Source organism: Eretmochelys imbricata, chromosome 3 (genome assembly GCF_965152235.1).
Source record: "Eretmochelys imbricata isolate rEreImb1 chromosome 3, rEreImb1.hap1, whole genome shotgun sequence".
Classification (NCBI taxonomy): Eukaryota; Metazoa; Chordata; order Testudines; family Cheloniidae; genus Eretmochelys; species Eretmochelys imbricata.
The window spans coordinates 15,117,358-15,134,701 of record NC_135574.1 but is presented as its reverse complement, the minus strand read 5'-3'; the positions used below and the strand labels follow the sequence as shown (position 1 = coordinate 15,134,701).

Here is a 17,344-nt window from a genome sequence, read left to right as displayed (position 1 = left end):
GTGGAAGCAGGCAAGCAATTTCTGTACAGGTACTAGTACAAGACTCAGAGAAATCCTATTTCTATACAGAAAATTGAGAGGCTGGAATGGGCGTGTGAAGAGAAGTGGATCTAATTTGAGATTAGAGGAGTCTTAAACAATTTTTAAGGGTCTTTAAACTAATTTGCTGACTTTTCCTGTCATTTTAAAGCATGTTTCCCCCCCACCACCAACAAACATGTTTCTTCCTCCTAATTAAAGGGAAACAGGTGCTACATATTAGAACAGCCCACCCAAACTTAGGCTGGCACAAGTGGGTACCCTATATATTGGAGCAATGTTGATTAACATAGATATAGAATGGTTTTTTGGCTCGTTTGTGGTAATGTTATCATCGCAGTTTAATTAATATGATAATATCTTAACTGGCTATGTTTTGCATTGTCTCTTGAACCTATGAAAAGCACTGTGGTACAAGTTAGGTGTTGTTAAATCTAAAGAAGTAACTTTCACACGTAAAGTATTTTTCCATAGAAGTTCTCCTCAACCTCTCTCCTTTTTTTATAAGCTCTGTGTTTGTTTTTCCCTCTGCCTGTGCCATTTTCCATCCTGTTTTTTCCAGTGGATTTTTTCCCCTTTCTCCTTTGTTTGCATTTGTTCCTAATCAGAATATAATCTCTTTTCGGTGAGTTCAAAATACCACAAACAGAGTTAGCCTATCCCTAATCTCTCTCACCAGGGCTGAGTTTATCTGAAAATGAATCAACCCCAAAATGGGCTTTTGCTTTGATTTTTCAGAAAAAAATTCTATTGTACATTTAAGTAGTGCTCTTCCTCCTCAGAGATCCCAAAGCACTTTCCTTGCAGACTGATACACAAACTTGAACTATATAATGTGTAAACTATATCTGTGGTTATTTGTAAGTCATCACTGCTGCCCAGGTCTGAAAAAGTATGCATGTGATGGCCTTCAACTTGCTTTTGACCATGCTTTATTCTTCAGCGCATAGCTCTGTAAAAACAAAGGTTATACTACAAACATTATTTACTCCAAACTTAATCCAACACTGAAATGCAGCCACCTCTGAGGTAGAACCCAGCAACTGTCTATTAGTGGAAAATAACTGCACACAGCAGTTTAGGATAGGAAGTGAAGAAGAAAGAACTCTGTAGCTGGTTGAAACTGGAGGAGTCTACAGTAAAAAATTTTAAAAGGCCCAGGAGGTTGGGTTCCCCAGGTCTGGAAGACCCAAAGCATCAAGGAAGCAAAAGGTACGTCTACACTGCAATTAAAAACCTGCGGCTGGCCCTAGCCAGCTAACTCGGGCAAAGGGGCTGTTTCATTGCGTTGTAGACATTCCAGCTCAGGCTGCAGCCTGGGCTCTAGGACCCTGCAAGATGGGAAGGTCCCAGAGCTTGGGCTGCAGCCCAAGCCCAAATGTCTACAGTGCAATTAAACAGGCCCTTAGCCAAAGCACTGCGAGCCTAACTCAGCTGGCATGGGCCCACCACAGGTATCTAACTGCAGTTAGACAGACCCTATCAGGCTCTAGAAGCCAAATAAGAGCCATAGACATTCCCGGCCTGCCCCTCCCCTTGTCAATATTTTTATTTTAGGGCCAAGACACAAAGGAACATTGGGACAAAAGGGTTTCTGGATGCCAGATAACACCCAGCTTACATAGTGACGTCCTCTAGAGAGGTTTTATTAAATTTTATCTTCTCAAGTTTGTGTGATTATTGTATTATAACAAAAGCCATGACTGAGTAAGTCCCTTACCTATCTTTAATGACAAATAAAACCATTCTAACCAAACTTCCATTGTAATAACACCTGTGTGCTGCTGAGCTGTGACTCTTGTAGTGTTTTTAAATCAAAGGCCACCAGGCTGTCCTTGGAGAACAAGACCTGAAAACAATAAATTCAGAAATGCTTACAACCCACAGGAGTTAGAGTGTGATTCACAAAATTATGTAACTGCCTAACTCCCATTGATTTCAATGTGAGTTAGGCATCTGTGTGAAGTCCACCCTAAGTGCCTTACATACCTATGGACCTGCGAACCCCTAGTCCCTGTGGAACAGGTACACCAGACAGTGAGACACCCTAGAAAAATACTTTCCAAACAGCATGTGAGAAGGAATAATGAAATACATGCTATACATGTGAAGTTCACTGCACAAAGGCTGCTTTTCATCTCAGTAGTGATATATGCATCCGTTGACAGAGAAATTCCTGATCCCCAGGGAGCACACTAAGAAAAGATGTATTTCTCTGTCTCGAGTGTGAGGCATAATTTATTTCAGACAAAAGACCTGGGTGTCACTGTAGACAGCTCAATGAAAACCTCTGATCCATGTGCAACAGTGATTTAAAACATAAAAAAGCAATGTTAGACTGTATAAAGAATGGGAATAAATAATATTGGAAATATTCTAATAGCATTATACAGCTCAATGAGATGGCCTCACCCAGAATACTATGTTCAATTCTGGTCACCCTCTTCAAACAAGTTATAGCAGAAACAGAGCAGGTTCAGAGGTAGGTTACAAAGGTGGTTAGAGACATAGTAAGTCTCTGATATGAAATGATATTGAAAAAACTGGGCCTGTTTAGTCAGGTACTGAATCAGGGTGTGATCCAAAGCCCATTGAAATCACTGGAAAGACTGATGCCAAAAAGACAGGACACAATATAGGTGTAAGCAAGGTCTGAATGAACTCTTCTCTGACGTCTAGTATGAGCTGGGAAAGAGGACTTTAGGAGCTGACCTTGTTTGCATGGGCACATCCGACAGGATAGGCGCTCAGCATGATGGGACTGCTTTGCCCAAATGATCACTTTTGGCTGGTGTCGGATCACAAGTCTCTCTGTTATTGGGGCAGGGGTACTAAAGGGTTATTATCCTATTGTGTGAATCAAGGGCAGCAGAACTGTGCTTGGCATACCCTGATTGAGGGACTCACCCTCAACTAAACTGCACCCGCTAAGCAGGGGACATGGGTGCCAAAGCCCAGTGAATTGAGAAAGCGTGAGGACAGGAATCATGTAGTTGGTGATGTGGGTCTTCCCTGAGGGTCCTAAATACTAGTTGACCCTTCCTTTTTCTAGTGGGTGATAGCAGTAGAATTAGGCATTAGACCTGCTTTGGGACAGTGTCTTTGGTGCAAGAGATTGCCCAGTGTGTATTAGCAGTGAGGGTCCCACGCTAACAGCGGAAATCACTGAGAGCTGTGTTACGTGGTGGGACCTGAAGACATCATAATGAGTAGCCAGGGGAGAGGAGCAGTGAACGAGTGCCCGAACAGTGGAGCAAGCAAGGTGCCTTCTTGTGCCGCCTGTTGTCCCCCTTCCCACCTTCCCAGGGTAGGAGGTGAACTCTGCAGATGCACCTCTGAGCTCTGGGTCTGCGCTGACCAAGGACAACAACTGTGAGTGGGGTGTGGTGGAGGGAGAAGGGAGGAGCATGTAAAAGGAACTTTTGTTTGCTGGACCTGAGGGAAAAGGACACTGCCCAGTGTATTCTGAGATGGGGCTTGTGCTCATGGTTTTATGAATCCTGCTTGTGGTGTTTTCCCAAATTAATGCCAGGTTACTTCCCTCCTTCTGTTAAAAGTTTCTTTTCTACACTCAGACTCTGTGCTTGCGAGAGAGGAAGTTCTGCCTCTTAGAGGCGCTCAGGGAATAGTATGTAATTCTGCCAGGTTATTGGGTAGAGGGATGAGTCAGTTTTGTGTTGTATTGTTGAAAAGGAACCCCTAGATATTGAACCTGGCCCTGGTTGCTGCCAACTCCAACTGGCAAAAGGGTTACATAGGAAGAAGTTAAACAAAATACTCTAGTATATTTGTTCTCAGAGTCCAAGAACAGAGTCAGAGCCTGGAGTAGCATCCAGGAATTCTTATCCTCAAGTCCCAACAGCTTCTTCTACCTACATAAGGCTAGATTTAAAGAAGTACTTAGGCACTGTAAAAATCACAGGAACACATTGACTCACAAAGTCTGAGAAGTCAATGAATGGGAGAAACAGGCACCTGAGCCTGATTCACAAAAGCCAGCATGCTAGGCTGGGAGCCGCTTAAGCTAGCCAATGGGATATACCAATGAGAAGGGTTGCCCTATGCCCCTCTCTCTCAGAGATAGGTGCCTAAATCCAAGCTTCAGGGAAGCACCTGTCTCTGCTAGCCATTTTCAGCTGCGAACCCTCTTTGGAGTTAGGAACCAAAGGCAATTTTTGCAAGAAACTGGGGGAGAGGGGCAGCAGGGGGAAGGAGGAACTCCCTCATAATTTTTAGCCTAGTGGTTAGAGTACTCACATAGGAGACTCCAAGTTCAATTCCTCTCACCTGAGGAGAAAGGATTTGAACAGGGGTCTGCCACAGCTCAGGGGAGTACCGGGGTCTATGGGATATTCTGATGGGGGTGGGGTCCTTCAGTCTCTTCTGTTGAAGCTGTTCCACTGCAGCCAAATACTTAGACATTTGGGCCAGAGAGGGTGCATGTGCGAGAGAGAGAGAGAGCACAACTATGAGAATGACTCAATAGCCTTGTGTGCAGAGCATTCACCCAGGATGTGGGAGACCCAGGGTCCACTCCCACTGCTCCAATGACTCTAAGTATTTATTCACAGTGGAACAACTTCAACAGGAGAGACTGAGAGAGCCCCACATCATAATATCCTATTGACTTGTGGTTTGGGCACTCACCTACAATGTGGCAGATCTCTATTCAAATCTCTTTTCATCACACAGACGGGGGACTTGAACTGGGGGTGGGTGGGGGGGTGGAGGGTATCCCACATGCCAGGTTAGTACCCAAACCACTGAGTTAAAAGTTATGAGGGAGCTCCTCCTCCTTTCCCTCTCTTGGCTGCTTTCTGTGAAGTCATGTGCAGGGCCTGATCTGGTGGGCAGCCTCTGACACACCTACTGGATGGGGCCACACAAACGAATTAGGTGGCCAAACACCTGTCTCCACCCCAAGGGGTGTGTGGCTCTGGGACTGAGGTGGGAGATAGATGTTAATAGTGAAGCAGCAGCGTGCATGCCCAGAGGTGGAAACATAGGCACCTAGCAACCTTCTTATTGCAAAAACTAAGAAACCAAGTATGTTCAGGCACTTACAGGATTCAGAGGGAGTTTTGTGAATCGCAGTGGAACTTAAACTGGGACAGAGGAGCCTAAACCCAGACTTAGGCGCTTAATTTTGTGAATCTACCACATCATTGCAATGAGCAATATCCTAGTCTATCAATCCTACCCAGCTCTTTTAACCAAACCTGTATATCAAAGGTTCTGGAAGCAGACTGCACTGCGGTTAACCTGCTGCAGGAGTTGCAGCCCCAGTTCAGAGTATGAAAATAGATCTGATGCAATCAATGTAATAAAAGAAAACAAAACCCTGGCTAGACACACATGCCATAACTTCGCATGCTACTCAAACTTGCCAATCAAAGCAGGAAAGCTTGTCAAGAACATGTTAAAGATGGCACATAAGGGCTATCATACATTACCCATTCCTTCCAGGGCAGAAAACAGGCTATAGCTTTGACACTAGATGGATCTGACTGCTTCCTAGTTTCCTGGATCACAGAAATACTGTCCATGTCTGCTGGCAGGTGACCTTTTCTCTGATCACTGGGCTCTGACTGCCAGTTTAGTTGACAGCCTCTGGCCACTTCAAATGAACATTTGAGAGGTCAACCTGGAGAACCCTAATGTAAATCTGATGCCCCAAGATTTTTACCCCTTTTTTTTTTTTTATTCTGCAGCTTTTGGGTGTGGGGCTGAAAATTAATCAGATTATACTTGGTCTAGCCATATGCAGGGACAATGTAGATTTCTCTATTTAGCACCAGGCAAACCACCCACTAATTTTTTTATGGTACCAGGGAGCTCTGGTTACCAGATTGTCGACAGATGGTTTTATTATCCCTGAGTGGGCTGGGTATTTTCAATCTTCACCCCGTTGCACCTTTTTCACTTTGATATGCTTTTGTCACAACAAAAACAGCAAATGATGGGAGAGTCAAATATCTTTGTATGAAAGCCTAGCATAGGAAATTCATAAATGAAGGTTAAATTAAGATCCTACATACCCACCTATTGTGCATAGATTTTGTGGATGATCCCGATTAGAATGGAGGCTCTGACATGCAATATTTGCCTCAGTGTCTAGGCAGAGCTGTTATTTGTTGTTATATGCCAACAGAGGGCACAGCACTGTATAAACACAGAGGAAGTGATGGTCACAGTCCCATGCCACTTACAGTCTGAAGGGTAGACAAAGCAGCACATCCAGATTGCTCTTTGTGGCCAAAGGGGTGTTCAGGTTTTCTGTACGTTTCCAAGTTGTGTGACATCAGACTGTGATTGGTAGCAGATGTGTGTTTAAAGGAGAGGTGTGGCAGCCTTGAGTAACACACATGGGAGCTCCAGGAAGGGAGCAGCATAAAGAATTAGATTGTAGCCCACTGATGTTTTTTTCCATTGACTTCAATGGGAGCAGGTTTAGGGCCTAAGGGTGGAATCTCTGATTAATTCCTCTCCCCACTAATGGAAGGAAACTTGAAAAAGGAAAAGTTAAGTTAGATAGTAGGAAAAAAAAATCCCGATACTGGAACTGATTGGCCGATGTAATGATCTGCCAGGAGATGACTACCCTAGTACACTTTGAGATTATTACACTAGTAAAATACTTTGGGGTACATTGTAGACAACATTGCTACACTAGTGAAGGGGATGAATTACATGTCTCAGCAGTTTCTTTCAAGCCCCATTGTCTCTGGACATCTTACTGCACTTGATCCCATTAATATCAATAGGAATTGCACATGTGAACTTACAGCCTGATATGTCTCTATGGGCCTGATTCTGATCTCAATTATACTGGCTTAAATCTGGAGTCAAAGGAACTACTCTGCATTTACCCTGGTGAAACAGCTCAAAATTGGGCCCAAGGACTTCTAGATAGCTTGTTGTGCTGGCAGTGAATGATGTCATTGATTCAGGCAGGGATATTCATCTTTCTTATAATGTTCAGATACATCATGTTAGCAAGGTACAGCTCCAAAGCAACTGTCTATCTGGGCTCTAGAGGTAACACAAGAATGCCATAAATCAACCTCTATCCAGAAGGATCATGTTAGCTCTTTGCAAGCAAGGTCCCTCAACTGAGCCAAAAAAGCTCCTGTTTACTAAATCCATATTCCTGTGAATATTTGTTTGTGACAAACCACTGTGCTCCTTGTTGCTTTCCCTATGCAGTTCCCCTCGCTAAGCCATACGTGCTGCATACAACTCAAAATTCATCAACAAGAATGAAAAAGAGAGCCAAACAATTTCTACCCATGAAAGCAGAAAGCTTGGAGCCCTTCCAGTCTCTTGGGTAAAGACATAATTATGAGAAGAAAAATATCTACCCAAGAGACATAATTACATAATTAGGCCATAGGTTCTACATATGAAAAGTTCTTATAATTCATAAAACAAGGCGCTACATAGGCGCAATACTGGCTTTAATTCACTCAGGGGAGGGAAAAAGATGTTTGTTTTTTAAATAGCTAAAGGCACCAGTTTACATGAAAGACTAAAGGGCTTACTCTCCCAACCATGCACACAGGACTTCCATTAGCATTAATGAGGGTTACACATGCACATGGACAGAAATCAAGACCCCCAAAGGTTTTTGTTCTTAAAGTGGAGACGTTTTTACACAGAGCGGGTCAAAAATACACCTCACACTAACCAATAAATAAATAAATGACATGAAAACTAACACAGCAAACAGGCTCAGCTGACTTGATTTCTTATTCTTAGGGCCCGATTTAGTCCACTGGTGGAATCCCAGCTGATCACCTCTTTCCAATTCCCTCACCCCAGTGATACAATGATCTTGGATAGGTTCAAAGCAAGCCAGTACTGCCAACAAAGGGCTGATCCAGATCCTATGGAAGTCAGTCTTTTCATTGATTTCAGTGGGCTTTAGATCAGGTCCAGGGGTGGGATTTTGAGCCGTGGCACTTAAATGGTGCAAGATCTGGCCCTCAGCACATCTCCCAGTTCAGTAGGCATTTTCCCACTGGGGAGTAAGAGCAGTGCAGCTCATCACACAGCTAGCCTGCCTAGATGGGACTCCCGCGAAGCCCCATTTGAAATTTAAAGTTTCCTGCAGACTGAGGGGTAATTCCACCATGGGTCAAACTGCATCCCTCTGTGCCCATAAGAGTGAATCAAGAACAGGGCTTGTAAAATATTTGAAAACATAAAGTGCTAAGATTTCAATTTCTTTTTAACAAAATCATGGCCTATGAAAAGCAAACGCATACACACACACACATGTGCACAGCTAGGAGGAGGCTTTAGGGGTCAGGTTTTTCAGCAAATCACAGCAGCTGAGATATAACCCTCCCTCCCCTAGAATGCGGATGCGAAAATTGGCTGCTGCATCTCACCAGCTCCAGCAGGGGCAGTGTTTCAACAGCCCCCAACCCTGTGCCCATTGAGGTCAGTGGGGCAGTGGTGGTGGTCACGGGAGGGGGTGCTATTCCCTCCACTGGGCCCTATGGATCTTGTGTGCGGGAGCTCAGTGCTGCCGCTACATTTGCCTTGCAAGTGTTTCATTTCTAGAACAAATCTGGAGCTATGAAAGAGACAAGGAGCCCCAAGAAAAGAGTAAGTGCAGAAGTGAAGGGAGGGTTTCCCTCATGGCCCTGACTGGAACTGCTTCCCCCATGATCATCTTTAGTCTGCCCTTCTGCCCCGCTCCTCAGCCCAGCTTGAGGCTGCCACAGTTCAGGAATCCCCCACTTTCCCATCTCCTCTGTGCTCTGCTCAAAATCACACTGCAGTGTGGCATAACAAGTGTCTCCTCCTTCCCTCTTGCCCTCCCCCAGAGAGATCCACACTTCACTTCAGACTTACTGCAGCCCTACAGGTGCTCAATGCTTTGGCATCTACCCTTCTACCCCCACCCCAAACCCATTCTCCTCTGTTCTGCAGCTCAGAACTGTGCATTAAAGAAGCTCCCATCTCCCACTGGGAGATCTTCCCCAGCTCAGCCAAGTGATTCACCATTTCCTCCAGGCTTTTAAATTCACGCAATGCAATGGCTATTTTTAAAAAACAAACCCTACTGCCACAAACACATGGGAAAGACAGAGACCGTGTTGGAGCCTCCTGCATCTCAACACAACTCTTGTTCACCTTTAAACCTCATTAAAGAACATAATGCACCAGTGTATGCGCCAGCAACCCAGCTAGCCATGGTTGGCAAATTTGTTTAGAGGATTCTAAAGAGAAATCGTACAGAGACTTTCACGCAATTCCCAGTCCCTGGCTTCATTCCTGCGGCATGCTAGTATCTGCTGCACTCTTTTTCCTTTTATTTATTTTATGTTTTGTTTGGTTTTGGTCTATTTATTGCTTGCTTTTTTTTTTGAGCAAAGGAAAAAATGTTTTAAAAAGGAGCCGCATTTCAAAAGAGCAAGAGCTCCTCATCCTGACTTTATCATCCTCATTGTTATCAAACAATCTCTATAAAGAATGGGAAGAAACATTTTTTTTAAAAAAAGGTAAAACTACTCTATAAAGTAGGTCCTTAGTCTGGTCTTGCTACACTGAAGAGCAGTAAAGATCATAGAAAAAGAAGGAGGGTGAGGGGAGAGTGAAAAAATCTCTTACTTTGAACTGGCTTCCCTCCAACAGGCAGGAGGGGTTGGTTTTCTTAACGCTTGCGAAACCTGACTACTTTAAAGGACTGAGGAGGGGAAGATGTAAACACAATGATTAAAACAGATTTAAGGGATTTAGTTTTAATCTAGTCTAAGACCTCTCCAATTGTGTGCTGTTTTGCAACCCTCTGCTCTGTAGACATCCATAGGGTGCACTTTCGTTTTTTTTTTCTCTCCAAAACCAAGGGCATATTACAGGCCGAATGCTGTGGTTAGAATGGGAGTTCAGGCATGGACGATACAACAGTCCATCAATAAGGGAGGGATACATCCGTGTGTATGCACCGTCTTTCAAAACACTGTTTTGCTGCATTAAAAGACTATTGTGTTTCTATCTGTGCAACAGGTTTTAAGTAGATTGTTTAAATGTAATTAAAGAAGGGATGTTTCTAAAATAACCTCTCTAATAAAGTTAAGATGGCTAAAGGGAGCTGAAAATGCGATTGAAAATAAAAAGTCGCCGTTTCAGTCTATGCTTGCAAGGGAAACATGATATAAACTCCAAAGGAAAACAGTCTTTACAAGTTAGACTTGAAGGATTATCTTGTGTATCAGCACCCTCTATGGCAAAATAGCATTTATCCCATATCCACCCATGTTAATGCTGTTGCACAATTTACTACAGCCTTGATAGACAAGTAATTGCTTTATCCACCCATGTGTAATAAACGGAGTCTAGCATGTTAATCCTCGAGTTCTTACTGTCTGTTAATGCCAAGCGAGGGAAAGACATACATTGAATGCCCTACCCTTTCATTCCAGCACTACTAGAGTTTACTCACACTCCGACCTGCTAAAGTGTTCTTGTTACATTCCACTCTAGCACTTGGGGTGCCAAGTATTGTGAGTGGTATCAAATTATTGTTATATAAAGGGCACCTCAAATCAGGCTAAATGTAGACAGAAGCCAGGATGCAGCAGTCTTTTTTTTTTTTTTTTTTTTTTTAAATCAAACACAGCTTTTCAAACTTGCCTTAATAAGAAAGACAGACAGTATTATTTGTTCTTGGTCATAACACAGAAGCTAATTAACCTGAACCATAAGACTGGACTTCTATCCAGTTCGTGTAGAGTCTGTCAGACCTTAGAGAAATGTGAAACATCCCTTGGCCCATTAATGTTTTCCACTAAAAATCTATAAAGGTTTAAAAAAAAAAATCAAAAACAGGCGTAGCCTTTAAAAGGTTCACAGATTCCTGGCTGCTCCATGGGCTTAGGTTTGTGGCATCTAATCTGCAATGACAGTTTGATGGATGTCTCTCTTTCTTCCTTTTGAAAGGTATAAAGAATTGGTGGTTTCCCCAGTAAAAATTATGCTTAACACCCTTCTTCTCTGCTCTTGCTTTTACAATCTAAAGCCTGGTTAAAAGGCCGGAATATGATGAAAGTCTTGTGCTGCTGGTAATATATGGGTTTAATGGGGCAGCAGACATATGACAGAATCCATTCAGTTCTCCGGGTGAAATTCACCTCTGGGCCGAGTGCCAGCACAAGCCTATGCAACACTTAAGTCTTACAGATGCCTAGCCTTAAGTGATGCATAACTGATGCCCTAACTGATGCTAGCTGAGATGGTGTCCTGAAGATTCCCCCCAATCCTCATTGCGGTCAGCCACCATTTTGATCTCTTCTCTTTGTTATGCTCTGTCCCCTTTCTGGTGATCTCACTAGTCACAGTCTTGTTCCAGGTGGCAGATGGGGTGGACTGTCTTCTTGTGTCAAAACCTTAAGGGAGAAAGCACTGTCTGGTGGTTAGCACATAGAGTTGAAAGGAGTTGAGAGTTCTGGGGTTTCCCACTGACCCGCTGTGTAATGCTGAGCAGGTCACTCGGGCAACATTTTTAAATGTAAGTGCCTCGAGTTAGGCTCTTAAACTAGCTTTGGGTCTGGTGTTCTGAGTGGTGCTGAGCAGCCGCAGCTTCCACTGAAGTCAATAGCTAAAACCAGGCTGCTTCTTGGGTGCCTAAATAGGGACTTAAGTAACTAAAACTTGAGGAAGCCACAGTTTTCTCCATCTATAAAAATATTTATCTGCCTCCCTGACTCCCAGGGGGCATTACTAGGCTAAATGAATTAGTGAGCCTGATTCATCACTGTGTTACTACGTTGGTTTTAGCAGGTCTGAGTGTGAGTAAACTCCAGTAGGTTTCAATGAAGTTACACTGGGGTAAAACTAGACTAACACAATACTAAGTCAGACTCAACCTTTACGAGCTCCAATATCTCTGGATGAAGCATACTCTGAAAGTGCAAAGGATTATTAATATTATTAAATAATTGTTGTTGTTTTGTTGTATTTATTATTCTTGTGACAGAGTGGCAATGTCCTGTACAAACCTTATGGAATTACGATAAACTTTACTGAACTAAGTTAAACCTTATTGAATTAGGTTTAATACCTTGGGGTCCCAATGTATTAAAAATGCAGTTGTACATGTGCTGTAGTGGGCATTGTATGTACTTTCTTGAGGAGGACAGGGGTGCTTACATATTTCCTCCCTTGTCAGCCATTGGTGTGCATATACTAGTTCCAATGGGATTTTCCAGGGACCAACAGACAAAGAAAGGATTTCTGGATAAACAGCCTAGTTTTAAACTGGCTCAGGGCCCTCTTCCTGATCAAACAAATGGGCAGGACCCCTGGAGCACAGAGGGCTCCAATCCTTAGGGTAGAGTTGGAAGGACAGTGCTGACAGAGGCCCCATAAGACTATGTGCTTGTTCTGAGGTGAGGCCGTGATGAACTTGTGATCACACAAGAAACCTCTTGGGTTGGGTTTGGAAGACTGCTCCAGCCACAGCCCATTTTAGGGTTGAAGTGATCTCTGGTAGGCTTATTAGTATCTATGTAGGTTCTTTTATTGTTCTTATAGCTTTTCTCTGTAGAGTAAAACAGGCTTGCACAGAAAGATCTGTGTGGTAACTTATAACTGTTGACAGTCATTGTTATCCGTCACTGAAGAGAAGGCAAGCAGGTATGTTTGGGCAGCTTGCTTCTGCCAGGAATAACACAGTGAAGACAGGGAACTGCGCAGAACGGAGGGGGGAGAGAGATGTGGGTCTTCATCCAAGACAGGCAACAGCTGGGGAACTGGAAGCCTGAGAGTTGGTGCCCTTGCTGGATGACAGAGGGAAAATATGGGTGCAGCTGCACTGACAGGAGGTGATTCTATGTGCTGAGCAGCTATTACCATCATCTAGAGATGGAACCTGTGCACCCCCTTATCCATGCTAACCTGGAGAACAAGAGATAATGGATCATTTCTGCTGGCACAAACCACCAGCTAAGTTAAGGCAGTGATTCTCAACCAGGGGCACGTGTACCCCTGGGGGTACACAGAGGTCTTCCAGAAGGTACATCAACTCATCTACATATTTGCCTCGTTTTACAACAGGCTACATAAAAAGCAGTAGCAAAGTCAGTACAAACTAAAATTTCATACAGACAATGACTTGTATATGCTGCTCTATATACTACACACTGAAATGTAAGTACAATATTTATATTCCAATTGATTTATTTTATAATTATATGGTAAAACTGAGAAAATAAGCAATTTTCTCAGTTATAGTGTACTGTGACACTTTTGTAGTTTTATGTCTGATTTTGTAAGCAAGTAGTTTTTAAGCAAGGTGAAACTTGGGGGTATGCAAGACAAATCAGACTTCTGAAAGGGGTACAGTAGTCTGGAAAGGTTGAGATTCACTGAGTTAAGGCACAAGATTGTATTTGAAAATAATGTAGCAAATTGTAAAACTCAAATACCCCCAGAAGGGAAATATTTTTAAAAATACAAGACCATGAATACAGATTTTTTTTTTCGGGCTAATCACAGTCTGCAGGGAAAATGGAGGGAAATCTCGCCAGAGCAGTGAAAGGCTTTAAAATTCTGGGATAGTACAACAGGACAGCATTGTTATTTGTATCTAATAAAGAAGGGATGCTGCTTCTGAGAACACATCACTCAGAAGGATCTCAGAAGGGATAATTCATTCGTTGTGAGTCTTAGAAGGAAAACAGAGAGGACCAGATTCTGCTCTGGGCTACATGAATGTAAATCCATTGACTTCAGTAGAGTGATTCCAGGTTTATGGATGTGCAGCTGGGGGCAGAATCTAGCCTCAGGCCTGTAGGGCTGACCTCACCTGCCACAGCTCAGCTGTATTAATAACGGGATTACATTATGGCCCCAGATTTCAGAGTGGTAGCCGTGTTAGTCTGTATCAGCAAAAACAGTGGGGGAATCAGTGCTAATGAGCCAATTCAACTAAGGTGGAGGTGGGCTATTTTCAACAGTTGTCAACTTCCACCTTAATTGAATTGGCTCGTTAGCACTGACCCTCCACCCCCACTTGGTAAGGCAACTCCCATCTTTTCATATGCTGTGTATTTATACCTCTCTACCATATTTTCCACTCCATGCATCTGATGAAGTGGGTTTTAGCCCACGAAAGCTTATGCCCAAATGAATGTGTTAGTCTCTAAGGTGACACAAGGTCTCCTCGTTGTTTTACGACCAGTTCAGCAAAGCGTTTAAAGCATATGACTTAATGAGAAATAAGTATATAGCTAAAGTTAAATGCATGCTCATGGGATTTGTTGAACAGGTAATAATGGAGTGGGTCCTTGCTAAATCAGGGCCTAAGCCAATGTTAAAATATTTAACCTGCTCATTAGATTGAAAGGTTAGGTCTAATGTCAATATCAAGCAAGAGTTTAGGAGGGAGGGCAGAGGGATAGCTAGGTAATTAATGAGCTATGTTTGCCACAATGGACTATCTTCTTTAGAAAGGCTCTAACAGGAGGCTGACCCCCTTTGCCTTCAGTTGTAAGTTTGTTTAGTAACAGGGAGCCTCCCATGAACTTAAAAACAATAGGAAAACAGATGCATACTGAATAAATCTCCCCCCCCACCCCTAGTTCTCTGTATGCTTGGCTACCAGTAGGCAGCAAATCCCAAAGAATGCGTGCAGGGGGAAGGGGAGTAGGAAGAGGATCAGTCGGGGGGTAGGGTCAGGGGGGAAGCTGGAGTGAGTCCAATGCAAGCAGTGTGTAATGTCATTTACAGCACTGCTAACTGAAATGATAAACACACGGTGAAGGCTTTTGAACAGTGTCTGGGCTACTGCAGGGGGAGATTCTTCATAGAATTTCCCTTTCTCCCTCTTCCACAAACAAGGTCCTTGTAGTACAGCAACATGACAGTTCTGCTTGGCATTTTCCAGCTTAGATAGTGATGATGATGATAATATAATAAATATTAAAGTACCTTTTGCCACGACACCTACAAGAAATCAGCCAATTAATAATGTCAACGTACTGGGGCCCTGGAGGCCAGTTCAATTCCTTTTTTTAAGTATGCACTGTATAAATTGGATCTATTTTGCCTGCATGAATTATCCTTCTTTTCCACCCTTTATACATTGTTAGTCTTCTTAGACTCCAATCTTGCAATGGGCTCTGCCTGTGTGTAACCCTGTTTCAGGGCCTTAGACTACAAGCTCCTGCAAGCAAGGGCTGTCTCTGTATATGGAAAGTGCCTAACACATGCCAAGTACTACCAGACTATTCATAATGACTCTTTGGTGACTTTGTGCTTGTGGACTGACAGTCCTCACAGTTTCTCTGCAGATACAGCCTGGGCACAAGGTTCTTCATTATGCCCCAGTCTTGACTTGTGGGACCAACTTTAAGATGGGAGGGGATAATTGTCTCTATGCCCATTCCAATCTCAGCTTGTTAACAAGGGTGCTGTTACAGTGGAAATGTTGTGAAATTAGACACTTGTAGTCTAAGACCTGGACTGAGACAACCAACTCATTTTACATAAATTATCATAAGCTATGATGGTATTAACTTTTGGTCACTACCAACCTGGGCTGGAATGGATCCAGCAACCTAGAAATAAAGTCTCTGTCTCGTTACCAATTCACTTAACCATGCAATACGTCACAAAGCTCCCTCGACTTTTTTTTTATCATAGACTCTAGCTCGCGCACTTTGCTTTGACCATGCTATGGCTAGTGCCATGATTCACTGTTAAAAAAAAAACCACTCGCGCATTACATTGTAGGTGTGATCCTTTGGAAAAAAGAAAATCAAAGAAACAGAAGCTGTAAATGTCCACTTATAAAAATCACAAGCTTTTCAAAAGTGCAGCTGTGAAATTAATGGTGTTCAAAGTTGTATTTGCACAGAAATACACCCCCCCGTGTGTGTGTGTATATATATGTGTGTGTGTGTGTGTGTATGTATATATATATATATATATAAATTTAAAATGTATGTTTGTACGTGTTTAACATTTGCAAAGACCTTAGAATGCATTGGATCATCACTGGCAGGTATTCCTTTCTAATGAGGCACTAGGTTTGGATGCCCACTAAAGTGCACCAGTGGAAAACATTTCTGCAATGCTGCAGTGGCATTATGTCTGTCTCCTGAACCTGGCGGGAATAGCATTAATGTACTTAAATGCTGGAAATGCTAGTCATCTCTGCACTACTAATATCATTCTAAATACCTCATTCTGCTTAAAGCAAGTTTCTCTCCTGGGGTTTTGGGGGGTTCTGGTAGCAAGTCCTATTTTCATTTACAAAACAAAAGGTGTGATCCCAGAAAGAGAAAAAGAGAATTTATATTGGGGCTGATCCAACTACCATTGAGATGAATAGGGGTTTGGCCACTGACTTCATTGCGGCAGCATTGGGCCCAAAGTCTTTCCGTCTTTTTGAAAATCTGCATCTTATTAATGACTTGCTTCTCTGACTGCCATGTGACTTATTCCAAGAATATGATGCCTGCTTACATTCTACAATTACAGTTGAAGGTCTGTAGGGCCAAAATATTATCTCCTTTAAAAAAAATGTAGTGATGGGGAAAATCCTCTGCATTTTAAACAATAAGCACAACGAGCCTCTGATAGTGTGGCTGATGTGATTAGGTCCTATGATGCCACACTATCAGAGGCTCGTTCACCTGCACATCTACCAATGTGATATATGCCATCAACAAAAAAACTTCAAAAACAGACTCCAAGAGACTGCTGAATTGGAATTAATTTGCAAACTGGATACAATTAACTTAGGCTTGAATAGAGACTGGGAGTGGATGGGTCATTACGCAAAGTAAAACTATTTCCCCTTGTTTATTCTGCCCCCCATCCCCCACTGTTCCTCAGAGGTTCTTGTCAACTGCTGGAAATGGCCCACCTTGATTATCACTACAAAAGGTCCCCCCCCCACTCTCCTGCTGGTAATAGCTCACCTTAAGTGATCACTCTCCTTACAGCATGTAAGGTAACACCCATTGTTTCATGTTCTCTATGTATATAAATCTCCCCACTGTATTTTCCACTGACTGCATCCGATGAGGTAAGCTGTAGCACATGAAAGCTTATGCTCAAATAAATTTGTTAGTCTCTAAGGTGCCACAAGTACTCCTTTTCTTTTTAATAAAAATAATATTTTCCATGTCTGTCATTGCCAATATATTAGGTTATTAGGACAGAATAAATATTAATAGGACATTTGCTTTTCACCCTTTATGCAGATTGTTTACTTTCTGCACTTCACTCAGCTTTGACAATGAAAACAGTTTTAATTACTTTTGCTTTAGTTTGAGGCAGTTTTACT

The 17,344-nt window shown here is 42.8% G+C and overlaps 1 protein-coding gene across 2 annotated transcripts in view; it reads right to left on the bottom strand.

Moving 5' to 3' along the window:
• RUNX2 (RUNX family transcription factor 2) overlaps window positions 1-17,344 on the bottom strand; it is a 109,790-nt gene that overhangs the window by 50,970 nt on the left and 41,476 nt on the right. The gene's annotated exons all lie outside the window — the stretch shown is intronic.